Source organism: Penaeus monodon, chromosome 7 (assembly GCF_015228065.2).
Source record: "Penaeus monodon isolate SGIC_2016 chromosome 7, NSTDA_Pmon_1, whole genome shotgun sequence".
Classification (NCBI taxonomy): Eukaryota; Metazoa; Arthropoda; class Malacostraca; order Decapoda; family Penaeidae; genus Penaeus; species Penaeus monodon.
Genome location: NC_051392.1, coordinates 54,225,279 through 54,237,778, shown reverse-complemented (window position 1 = coordinate 54,237,778; position 12,500 = coordinate 54,225,279). Strand labels below are relative to the sequence as shown.

At 48.3% G+C, this 12,500-nt stretch overlaps 1 long non-coding RNA gene across 1 annotated transcript in view; it reads left to right on the top strand.

Annotated features, from left to right (window-relative positions):
• The window catches only part of LOC119575468, a 53,470-nt gene that overhangs the window by 28,453 nt on the left and 12,517 nt on the right, over window positions 1-12,500 (top strand). The gene's annotated exons all lie outside the window — the stretch shown is intronic.

The window sequence follows — 12,500 nt, the reverse complement described above, 5'->3', positions numbered from 1 at the left end:
AGGCAAGCAGAATAGGAGAGAGCGAATGAGAGATAGATGGATAGGCAGATGGAGATACAGAGAGATGATTCTGCCAGTAGGCTAATAGTAGGTCCTGCCTCGCCGCCAGTCTCCAGCATCGACGTCATTCCTTCACTTGACATCATTTGCCTTGTTTTCATCACTATTTTGACCTCATTCAGTTTGTTTCGCCCTTTTTTTTAGTCTCTCTGTCCGAGGGAATTCCGCTTGTTTCTGTTCTGTTTTGTGTTCGATGTCTGCATTTTCCTATTTCCTTGTTGTTGTTGTTTTTTTTTTTTTTTTTTTTTTGTTGTTGTCGTTACGTCTTCTTTTTTTCTTCTTCTCTTCCTCCTCCTCCTCTCCTCCTCCTCCTCCTCCTCCTCCTCCTCTCCTCCTCCTCCTCCTCCTCGTCCTCCTCCCACTCATCCTCCTCCTCCCCCCCTTTCCAGCCCTCCTTCCCCCTCCTCCTCCTCTTCCCTCCCCTCCTCCTCCTCCTCCTCCTCCTCCTCCTCCTCCTCCTCCTCCTCCTCCTCCTCCTCCTCCTCCTCCTCCTCCTCCTCCTCCTCCTCCTCCTCCTCGTCCTCCTCCTCCTCGTCCTCCTCCCACTCATCCTCCTCCTCCCCCCCTTTCCACCCCTCCTTTCCCCTCCTCCTCTTCCCTCCACCTCCTCATCCTCTTCAATACCTACGCACAAGCACTCAGCGTTACAGTGGTAGTACAGTAGTAGTCGTGTAATTGGCCTGAATTAATTACCTTCTGGACAGGTAGTGTTGGGCCCTCGCAAGGTTTAATTGTTCCCAGACTCGAAGTATCACCAAGTGTCGTAATTGGTGTATTTGGAACTGGAGCAGGGGAGAGGAGGAAGAAAGGAAGGGAATGAGGGAGGGAGGGAGGGAAGGAGAGGGAGGGAGAGGGGAGGGAGAAGGGTTCTTGAAAAATGTATAAGGATGGGAGAGAGGAAAGGTGGGAGGAAGGAAAGGAGGGATGAGGGTTCTTGAAAAAAATGTATAAGGAAGGGAAAGAGGAAAGGAGGGGGATGGAGAGCGAAGAAGAGAGAGAAGAGAGAGAGGAGGGGTAGGAAGAGAAGAGAGAGAGAGCGAGAGAGAGGAAGAGAGAGAAGAGAGAGGAGAGAGAGGAGAGAGAGAGAGAGAGAGAGAGAGAGAGAGAGAGAGAGAGAGAGAGAGAGAGAGAGAGAGAGAGAGAGAGAGAGTAGGGGGGTTAAGAGAGGGGGGAAGAATAGAAGCTAGGGAACAGGAATAAAGAAGGGAGAGAGGAGGGTAAGGAAGGGGGATAGGAGGGATAAGAAAGCAAGGAAGAAGAGAAGGGAAAAAAAGAGAGAGAGAAAGGGAGGGAGGAGGGTTCATGGAGGAGTGGAGGGGAGGGATGGAAGGAAGCATCGAGAGATTGAAGGAGGGAAGGGATGGAAGATGGAGATATGTGTGGGCAGAAGGAAGGGAATGGCTAAAGGGGAGGAGGGAGGAAGGGGGAGATGCAAGGATTAAGAGAGGGAGAATGTTTAGCCTAAAGGGACGAGGCAGGAAGTGGAAGAAATTAAGAGAGAGAGGGAGGGAGGGAGAGTTAATAGCAGATGGAATGTGAGGAAAGAGGGAGAGAAAGGGATGAAAGAAAATAAGAATGGAAAGGGAGAGGGATTTGAGGGAAGAGAGAGAGAAAGGGAGGAAGGAAGAAAAGGGGAAATGAAGAAGAAAGCGGAGAGATAAAGGTAGATAAATGGATGAAACGAGGCTGCAGAAGGGAGGAGGGAAAAGGAAAAGAACAAGTAAAATGAATTCATAGTTTAAGAGCCCAAAAAAGTGAATGGAATAGATTTAACGAGGGTAATAAAGAGAGGGGAGAAAAGAAAATGGGAGGGGAGCTGAAAAAATGGAAAGAGGAAAAAAGGGGTGATAAACGAAGGGCATGGAATAGGGACCAAAGGAGTGGATTGTTTACTTTTCGAAAATTGGGTTCCATGATTTTGTCAGGCATTTCGAAATTGGACGAGCTTATTTAAAGAAAAAGATTAGTCCTCTTTTTCATTTTTTTTCTTTTTTTTTTCCTTTTTTTCCCAGAATCTCTCTTCCTCCATCTTTTCTGTTTTTCCTTCTGCGCTCGTCGAGTGTGTCTGACAGGGACGGGGGAGGGGGGGGGGTCTGTCACGGCTCCTCACTGACGTACTTCGAGACGCGCCGAGGCCGTCCACGCGGGTCGAATTGGGCGGGTTAGCGGGGATTTGAAACCAGGCCCGGGGCGCTTTTAAGGTTGCTTGTGTGTGTGTGTGTGTGTGTGTGTGTGTGTGTGTGTGTGTGTGTGTGTGTGTGTGTGTGTGTGTGTGTGTGTGTGTGTGTGTGTGTGTGGAGGGCGCGAGAGTCGTTCGCTTTCGTTCCCTTTCGCTGCACGTGGCCCCTGCTGCGCCTGCGTCAGTATTAGGGAGGTAGGTTTGCATGGCGATGTCGGCGGGGAGGGGTAGAGGGGGGGGTGGGGGTTTCGTCGTCATGTCAGCCCTTTCGGGAGGAGGGCGAGGGGGGAAGTGGTGGGGGGAGGGGGAGAGTGGGAGGGAGGGGGAGGGCGAAAGGGAGTAAGAGGGAAAGAGAGGGAGAAGGGGAGTAGAAGGGAAGGAGAAAAAAAAATAGCAGAAAAAAGACGCAAGCAAACTGACAGACACAGATAGAGAAGAGAGGGAGAGGAAGGGTAAAGAAGAATGAATGAGACAGGCATACAAACAGACAGGCAAGATACATAAAGAAAGAACGGACAAAAGAGAGGGAGAGAGAGAAGAGCAAGAAGCCCAGAGACCGATCACAAACCGATTAATTAAACGGTCTGATCGCGCCAAACATCTGTTCTTCCTCACTCCTTCGAACGCTCGGCACCCACGGCCACGTACACCCTCGGGGGTAGGGGTAGGGGTGGGATGGGGGTCATGAGCCTGGAGAATTGCCGCGTTCTGTTTGTCTGTCTGTCTGTCTGGCTGGCTGTTCTTGTTTGTCTGTCGGTCGTTCGGTCTATCTGTCTGTCTGTGTGTATCTCAGTCTATCTATTTTTCTTTCTGTTTGTCGCTGTGTCTTTTATTTTATTTGCATTTAAGTCTGCATAAAAAGTACTGTATATATGTGTGTTTACATAACGCAGATGGGAATGTAAATGAAACAGTTATTAGAGGGAGAGGGAGAGGGAGAGGGAGAGGGAGAGGGAGAGGGAGAGGGAGAGGGAGAGGGAGAGGGAGAGGGAGAGAGAGAGAGAGAGAGAGAGAGAGAGAGAGAGAGAGGAGAGAGAGAGAGAGAGAGAGAGAGAGAGAGAGAGAGAGAGATGAGTAGGGAGGACGAGGGGAGAAAGAGGACGAAAGGGGAGAAGAGCGACGAGGGGCGTGGCGCTAGGCTATCGACAATCCCCCTTTCCCTCGCCACGCCTCCCCCCGCCACGCCTCTCCCCCCCCACACCCCGCCCCATCCTCCCCCACCACGCACACGCTCAGCTGGTCGAGTTGACAGCTGGTCTGGTATCGACAGCTGGGGGAAATATTAACGTGCGAATTATGGAATTATCTTTAAAACCCTTGACACAGTCGTGACGTCATCATGGTCATCATTATCCGCCGAATGAATATTAAAGTGTGTCGGTGAGTTCATTAATGGGTCATATTGATTGCTCTTTTGCCTCTGCCGCCTCTTTTCTCTTCTCTTCTCTTGTCTTCTCCCTATCTCTGTTCTCTTTATATCTGGTTTTTATTGCACTTTACTCTTCGCTTTCATTTCTTTCTCCAGTATACTGTTTCTCCTCTCCCCTCGTCCATGTGGGGTGCTGTTACTGTCACAACATCTCGCTTACGCTTGGCTTTCCTCCGCTTCTTTATCCCCGTCTACCTCTTTCTCTTTTTCTTCTGCTTCTTCTTTCGATTCTGCTTCTTTTGCTTCTTCTTCTTTCTTCTTCTTCTTCTTCTTTTCTTCTTCTTTTCCTTCTTCTTTTTCTTCTTGTTCTTCTTTTCTTCTTCTTCTTCTTTATCTTTTTGTGCTTCTTATTGTTATTGTTATTATTCGCCTTTTTCGTCTCCTTGTTGTTATTGTTATGGGTTATTAGTGTTGTTGTTCTTATTGTTATTATTATTGTTGCCGTCATCATCATCATCATCATTTGTTCATCACTCCTCTTCATCATCACCATCTCCTCCTCCTCATTTTCTGCTTTCTCATTCTTCTTCTGCTGCTGCTGCTTCCTCTTCCTCCTCCTCTTCTTGTCTTCCTCTATCTCCTCCTCCTCCTCCTCCCCCTCTCCCTTCCCCCTTCCCCTACCCTCTTCTTTCTTTCCCCTTCCCTACTCCCTTCCCCATCCCCTTTCCCCGATCCCCTACCCCCTTCCCCTTCCCCCGTTCCCTACCCCCATCTCCCAACCACTACCTCCTTCCCCTTGCTTTACCACCTTCCCTCTGCCCTTTCCTCTTACCTCCCCTCCCCCTCCCCCTCCTCCTCACGTGTTGTGTGAGTGTGTCTTGCTGGAGGTGATATAGGCTGTTTGGTCGAGTGTTTGTTGGGCCTTGTCCAAGTCCTTGAAATCGCAAAACTGGAAGGCCCTTATTGTTTTTCTTTTCTCATTCCCCTCCTTCTCTCTGTTTTTCTTTTTTTTTCCTTGTTGTCTTTCTCGCTCTCGATTACTTTTGCTCGCGATTTCTCTCTCTCTCTCTCTCTCTCTCTCTCTCTCTCTCTCTCTCTCTCTCTCTCTCTCTCTCTCTCTCTCTCTCTCTCTCTCTCTCTCTCGATTTCTTACTCTCTCCTTTCTTTTATTTTTATCCCCTTATCTTAATTTCTAAATTTCTGTATTTTTTATGAGTCGGAGGCGAGTCTTTATAACTGTGTCTACATGGCTCATAATAGTGCTTGTTGCTGCTCTTGTAAACAGTTAAGAGCCTTAGGTGTTGCAGGCTGTCGACATAAGGGTGATAGTTGTATAACTTTATGCCTTGTCTTGTGTTTTGGTCTCTTAGGTTGTGGTGATAGCAGCAGGTGTGATATTTTCGGTTGTCGTAATTTTGGTGTAGAGGGATTTTAATTATCCGTGGTCATTCATCAAATTTGGACACGGCAGCGTAACGGGTGATAAAGCGACTAGATTGGATGACCTGTTGGCTGTGGCGACGAGGATATATTGATGGCACTGCCTGTTAGTGGAGGCAGCGGGGAAAGGAAGAGAGAGAGGCGGGCAGGCAGGCAGGCTGGCAGGCAGGCAGACACAGACAGACCGACAGACAGACAGGCAGGCAGGCAGGCAGGCAGGCAGGCAGGCAGGCAGATAGATATATAGCTCCTCTCCCACACACACACAAATAGAAGGGAGAGAGAGAAAGAACTAGAGAGGGAGATGGAAAGAGAGAGAGATAGGAGACAGAGGGGAGACACACGCACATTCGCACGCACGAGCCTCCGCGCATATAGTCACACAAGCAGACGCGGACTTGCAACGAAAAGTAGGCTGACCGCCCAAGCAAGCAGGCAGGCAAAGCAAACATTTTTTTTTACATTATTACATCAGATTTCTCTCCAAACCGGATTCAGAAATAATGTTTTTTGGGTGATGTTTTTTATGCCATACGGTGTAGGTTAGATGCCGAAAGAGGTGTGTGTGTGTGTGTGTTTTGTTTTCTTTTGTTTTTCTTTATTTTTGCTTTATCTTTTCTTGTCTTATCTTTATTCGTTAGTCATGTTTCTGCTTATCGCCGTTATGCATCTCTTTGTCCGTGGTGTTTGTGCTTGTGTATGAGTGCTTATACGCTCACAGTCATGTGAGAAGACGTGGCAGGGAGGGATATCCTGGCCCTTAACCTTCCCCTCCCCCCTCCCCCTCCTCTCCCCCCCCTCCCCTCCTCTCCCCTTCCCCTCCTTCCCCTTCCCCTCCTTCCCCTTCCCCTCCCGAGCCATCTGCTCCTCTCCTTAGTAACCCTCTGCTTGTCTGATGTTCCCTGCCGCCTTCGGATCCTCGTTTTCACAGTATGTGTTTCTCTTATTCATTGGTAGGTCTTTCTGTGTTCTCTCTTCCCTTGTTCAAAGTAATATATACATATATATATATATATATATATATATATATATATATATATATATATATATATATATATTAATATATATATATATATAAACTACAACAAACACAACAACACAAAACAACATACAACACACACACAACACAAACACACACACACACACTAAACAATATTTATTATATATATATATGTATGTATAATATCATATATATATATATATATATATATATATATATATATATATATATATTATATATATATATATGCTTATGCATATGCATATGCATATATATCCATATCCATATCCATGTCCATATACGAACACACATACACATACATACATACATACATACATACATACATACATACATACATACATACACACATATATGTTGTTTTTTGTGTGTGTGTTGTGTGTGTTGTGTGTGTGTGTGTTTTTTGTGTTGTGTTTGTTTGTGTATTATGCGTGTATCATTAACAGACTCAGCAAGCAAAACAAAAATGCACCCCCCCCCTCACCCTCCTCAACACCCTCATAATCATGCATGCACTTTCCATACCATAATATCAGCATGCATTCATTCATTCCCTATCCTCTCCCTTCCATTCGAACACCATACACATACATCATACATACTACATACATACATACATCATACATACATACATACATACACACACACATATATGTGTGTGTGTGTGTGTGTGTGTGTGTGTATGTATGCGTGTATGCATTAACAGACTCAGCAAGCAAACAAAAGCATGCACCCCCCCCCCACCCTCCTGCACAGCCCCGTCCATAATCCATCGCAGTGGCACTTTCCCGAATACCATAATGACGTCACGACATGGCATTCATTCTATCTCCCTTCCCTGTGCCCCTCCCCTTCCCTCACCCCCCCCCCCCTTCTCTTCATGGGAAGCTGCTACGAAACGCAAGGCAGCTTTGGATTGATGGGCCTCGGCGATCCGTCTCCCTTCCCTCCGTGGTCATGACATACCAATATTTTAATGATTTTTTGTGTTTTTTTATGTGTATTGTTCTGTGCATGGATGTCTGTGTTTCTTTGGCAGTCTCTCTTTTTCATTTTTCTCTCTCTCTCTCTCTCTCTCTCTCTCTCTCTCTCTCTCTCTCTCTCTCTCTCTCTCTCTCTCTCTCTCTCTCTCTCTCTCTCTCTCCCTCCCTCCCTCCCTCCCCTCCCTCCCTTCCTCCCTCCCCCTCTCCCTCTCCCCCCGTCTTTCCCTCCCTTCCTCCCTCTTTCCCTCCTTTCCTCCCTCCTTCCTCTCCTCCCTCTCTTCGTGTGTGTGTTTGCTTGCTTTCATGCTTACGTGCATGCATGCGCACGAACCATGTGTATGTGTACATATTTTCTTCATACGTGTCACGCATACGCAGTTAGTATGTGGGTAAAATGTGCTCTTAAATCTTACTCGAAGGGGCACTCGAAGCAAAAAACAACAACAACAACAACAGTAAGCAGGCAAACATAAACAACGTCTCGGGCCATCGCGAGTGGGCGCTCCAGGTATGTGGGCTGCCTGCTAGGTATGGGCTTGAGTGAAGGGAAGGGTTGGCTTTGTTATTTTGTTATTAATGGGTTGGCATGGGCTAAGTACGAAGGGGCTTGTGTAGGGTGGGTAAGACGCTGTTGTTTTTAATGGATATGGGTTGGTTTGTTTGGGTTTGTTCGAACGCGTGGGTGGATGGTATTTGGTGCGGGTGTGGGTTCGTTCGTGTTCGGGTGGGTTTGGAAGGAGGCGTAAGTGTGGATGTAGTTTCACGGGTTGGCATCAGTTAATCTGTAAACGTGTGGGTTTCTAAAAAAAAAAAAAAAATTTTTTTTTTGCGGTTGATATGGGTTGGTATTTTTTAATGTGGTTACAAGGGTAAGGTGGAGGATCGAGGAGCATTCCGTTAATTAAGAGTGGAACAGAGTAAGGCTGAAGGACGAAGAGAAAGAAAGGTGTTAATAAAGATGGAGATGAAAGGCATACAGTAAATAAAGGGGCTGTCGAGGAGGTAGAGGGAAGGGTGAGGGAGTGGAAGAGTAATAGGCCTAAGTGATAAGAGAATAAGGAGAGAGGGAATGGGTGGATGATTCAAGAGTAATAAGTAAAACGAACAAGAGGTTAGGGAAAGGCGGTGGAATAATAGCAGTTAAGAAAGATGAAAAGGATTAAGGGAGAGGAGTAGAGACGGAGGAAGATACGAGGACAAGACGAAGGGAGGAAGGAAGGACAGAATGGAGGGAAGAGTCGATAAGGTCGAAAAGAAGGGCCGGCACAATAGTCCGATTGCCATGAACGGTCTGCATTGACTCGTGACGTCATGTCTGGTGTTACGTCATCCTTTCTGTGACGTCACAGTCGGTGGCGTGACGATCGTGTAGATGGACGGCTCGTTGTGATCGGGCAGGGCGGGGCGCCGTCGGGGATAGGAATATCTTTGTCCGCAAGGCATGGCGAGGGGACTCTCAAGGAAAGGCAAGTCAAGGATAGGAAAGGCAAGCCAAGGAGAACTAAAGCAAGCCATGGCAAGTCAAGGCTAGTCAAGGCAAGCCAAGGAAAATCAAGGCAAGTCAAGGCTAGTCAAGGCAAGCCAAGGAAAATCAAGGCAAGTCAAGGCTAGTCAAGGCAAGCCAAGGAAAACCAAGGCAAGTCGAGGCTAGTCAAGGCAACCCAAGGAGAACCGAGGCAAGCCAAGGCAAGCCAAGGCAAGCCAAGGCAAGTCAAAGCAAACCAAGGCAAGTCAAGGTAAACCAAGGCAAGCCAAGGCAAGGCAAGTCAAGGCTAGTCAAGGCAAGAAGAGAATGGAAAAGAGAAAGAGAGAGAGAACAAGAAGGATGGGACATGAGAAAGAAAGCAGAGTATGAGAAGGAGAAAGAGAAGAGGAAGGAAATTGAAGAGGAAGAGGGTAAAGATAAAAGAGCCGGGAGTGGAAGAAGGACAAAGGGGAGAAAAAGAGAAGAAAAAGAACGAGAAAAAGAGAGGAGAGTGAGAGGGTAAAAAAAAATAAGATAAAGGGGAGAAACAGAATGAAGTTAGAGGAGAAGGGAGAAAAAGAGATAGAAGAAAGAAAGAATGAATAAGGGGAGGAGGAGAGGGAGAAGACAAAGAAGTGAGAGAGAGGAAGGAAGAAGGCAGAAAGGGAGAGAGAATGAGTGGACTCGAAAAGGGGATTGTGTTTCTCCCGCCATGAATGTTGTGCATGGAACAGTGGCTCCGTGTGTGCTGCCCCGGGGGTACGGTCGGCGGTCGGCGTCATGCACTGCGTAAGCCGAGGAGGAGGAGAGAACCGCGGGCCGTTTGTTCTGTAGACTGACACCGGCGTTGTTGTGTGTGGAGGGCATGAGTGTGTGGAGGGCACGAGTGTGTGGAGGGCATGAGTGTGTGGAGGGCACGAGTGTGTGGAGGGCACGAGTGTGTGGAGGGCACGAGTGTAGGTTGCCTTCCCTTAGCTTCCCTTCTCCCCACGGCGTTCCCTGTGCCTCGCCTCGCCTCTCAGCCCTTCCCCGGCGCCCTCCCAGGCTCTTATCCTCGACGCCATCCCCGCCGCTCTTCCCTGCTGCCGTTCTCCCTTCCCTTTCTCTCCTCCCTCTCTCTCCCTCCTCCCTCCTCCCTCCCTTTGCCGGTGTCCTCCTCCCTCCCTTTCCCGGTGCCCTTCTCCTCCCTCCCTTTTCTTCCCCTTTTCCACCGTGCCCCCCCCCTCCCTCCCTTTCCCCTACCTTCCTCTCCCTTCCCCTCCCTTTCCCCTCCCTTCCCCTCCCCTCCCCTTCCCTTCCCCTCCCCTCCCCTTCCAAAGCTCCCTTTTCATCCGCTCCTCCCCTCCACCTCCTCCCCACCTCCTCCACCTCCTCCACTCAGCGTCCCGGCACTCGACGGCTCTCCTTGAACGATTCGTCTTGTTCTCTTGTTCTTTCCGTCTTTCTCTTTTTCCTCTTCTTCATTGTCCCCTTTCATCCTCGGCACGTCCTCCTCCTACTCTTCTTTATTGTCTTAGTCCCATTTCTCCCCCCTTTCGGTCTCCTCCTCCTCCTCTTCTTATCTTCCTCTTCATCACCCCTCTATCCGTCTTTATCTTCCTCTTCATACTGTTCCTCCTCCTCCTCCTCCTCCTCCTCCTCCTTCTCCTCCTCCTTTTTCTCTTCCTCCTCCTCTTTCTCTTCTTCCTCTACCTCCTCCCCCTTTTTTGTCTGCTCACAGTGAAGACTCTTCCTCCTCCTCTTTCTCTTCTTCCTCTACCTCCTCCCCCTTTTTTGTCTGCTCACAGTGAAGAGAATTAATAATTATGTTGTTCTTTGGGATTCCCACTGTCCTCCTTTCCCATATATCGCTCCCCACCCCCTCCCCCTCTTACGCCTCTATCTCATCCCCCTCCCCTTCCCCCTAACCCTTCCCCTCCCCTTCCCACATCTCTTTCTCTTCCTCCTCCCTTTCCCCCTCTCTTTCCCCCTACTCTCCCCCTTCCCCCTCCTCCCCCTCCACACCTCTTTCTCTTCCCCTCCCCTTCCCCACTCCTCCCCCTCCCACTCCTATTTCTCTTCAGCGACGTGGCACTGGGTGAGGATACCTAATAGAGCCACCCGCATCCACTCGCCTCCTCTTCCAGCCGTTACCTCTACTGCCCTGCGCCCCCTTTCTCTCTCTCTGTTTCTGTTTCTCTTTCCTCTACCCCTTCCTTTTTTCACTGTCTCTCTTCCTCTTTCAGTTTGTTCGGCCTTCCATCCACTTTGCCTTCCTCCTTCCTCCCTCCCACCGTCTGTCCCTAACTATTCCCCTTCCTCCGTTTCCTTTTCTTCCTTCCTTCCTTCATCCATCCATCTTTCTATCCCGTTTCTCTCTTTCTCCCCTTTCTCTCTCTTTCTCTCCATATTCTCTCCCTTTTCCCTTTCTCTCCCCAATCTCTACCTTTTCCCATTCTCTCCCATCTCGCTTTTCTTCCCCTTCTCTTTTATTCTTTCTCTCTCTCCCTCTTTTCCTCCCCTCTTTCTCATTTCCCCTTCTCCCTCCTGTCAGTCCATCTCTTTTCAGACGGTGATGTTTATGCTAATGACATGGCCCTCTCGACGTTTCCTTCTCCCCATTCCCTCATCATCGGCATTCTCTTCTAATTGCTTCCCCCCCCCCCCCCGCTTGATTTTTCGTTGTCGTTATCGTTGTTACTACCGTCGTCCTCTCCCTCATCCTCTTCCTACTTCTTCTATCTGATTTCCCTTTTCACCTTCTCCTTCTGGATCTCTCATCTCTCCTTTCTCTCTTTTTCTCCCTTTCCTCATCTACTTTCTCCTCCTGCTCTTCCTCCTCCTCCCTCTCCCTCCTCCTCCTCCTCCTCCTCCTCCTCCTCCTCCTCCTCCTCCTCCTCCTCCTCCTCCTCCTCCTCCTCCTCCTCCTCCTCCTCCTCCTCCTCCTCCTCCTCCTAACGTTATAGGGTCCGGGCACCTCATTAAGACAGGATACAAACTATTAAGTACCGGTATGAGATTCCTACAGTGCCAACCTGCTGCCACTGCCTAACCTCCCGCCCCCATCCCCCCTTGCAACCCGGCTGCCGTTTTTATTTTATTTTATTTTTCTCCGATTTCTCGTTATTATTTTTTCTTTCTTACTCATTTTTATTTTTTATTATTTTCTGTATTCTCTCTTCGTCATCTTTTTTTCTTACTTGCTCTTTCTTCTTGTGATCATTCCCTTCGCGTTATGTTGCAGCCCCGCCTACGGTGTTGCAATTCCTGTTGCATTCTGGCCGCGGTTATTTATCCACTTAAGCTCTACTTGCCCGGCTTGGTCACGTGACTTGTTGTTGTTGTTGCTCTTATTTTTGTTGTTTTTCCCCGTTGTGTGTAGCATCGATGACGTCATGCTGGATGCCGCACCTGAATCGTCCAGCTGTTGTTGTTGTTTTTTCCTGCTGTGTGTGCCATCGATGACGTCACGCTGGATGCCGTACCTGAACCGTGCACGTGATTGGGGGCCTTACGTGCGCGGTCGAGGATTCCCCGGGTGTGCGTGCTCGGTTGCTCCGCTGTCCTCTCATTCGTCTTAGTTATCGTAGTTTGTTTAGCTTTCTCAGATCTTTCAAGTCTCTCAGTTATTGCAGTTCTTCTCAGTTCTCTCTGTTATTGTCATTTTCTCGGTTATTGCAGTTTTTTCAATTCTCTCAGTTCGCTCAGTTCACTCAATTTTCGCATTTCTCACGTGTCTCTCAATTTTCTAATTCAGAAATTTCGTAACCTACCACTACCGTTTTCTCAGCTCATTTATCAGTTTCTCTCAGTTACCTTAGTTCTCCAGCTTCCTTCAGTTCCCTCTCTCTTCAAAAGCCTCAGTTTTCACATTTCTCTCGTTTGGGTCCTGTTCCCTCAATTCCCATAAATCTCAGGGTTTTTGTCAGTTCCCTCATTTGTCTCGATTATCTCAATTCCTTCAATTCCTTCCTTTCTCTCGGGTATCTCAATTTCTTAATTTTCTC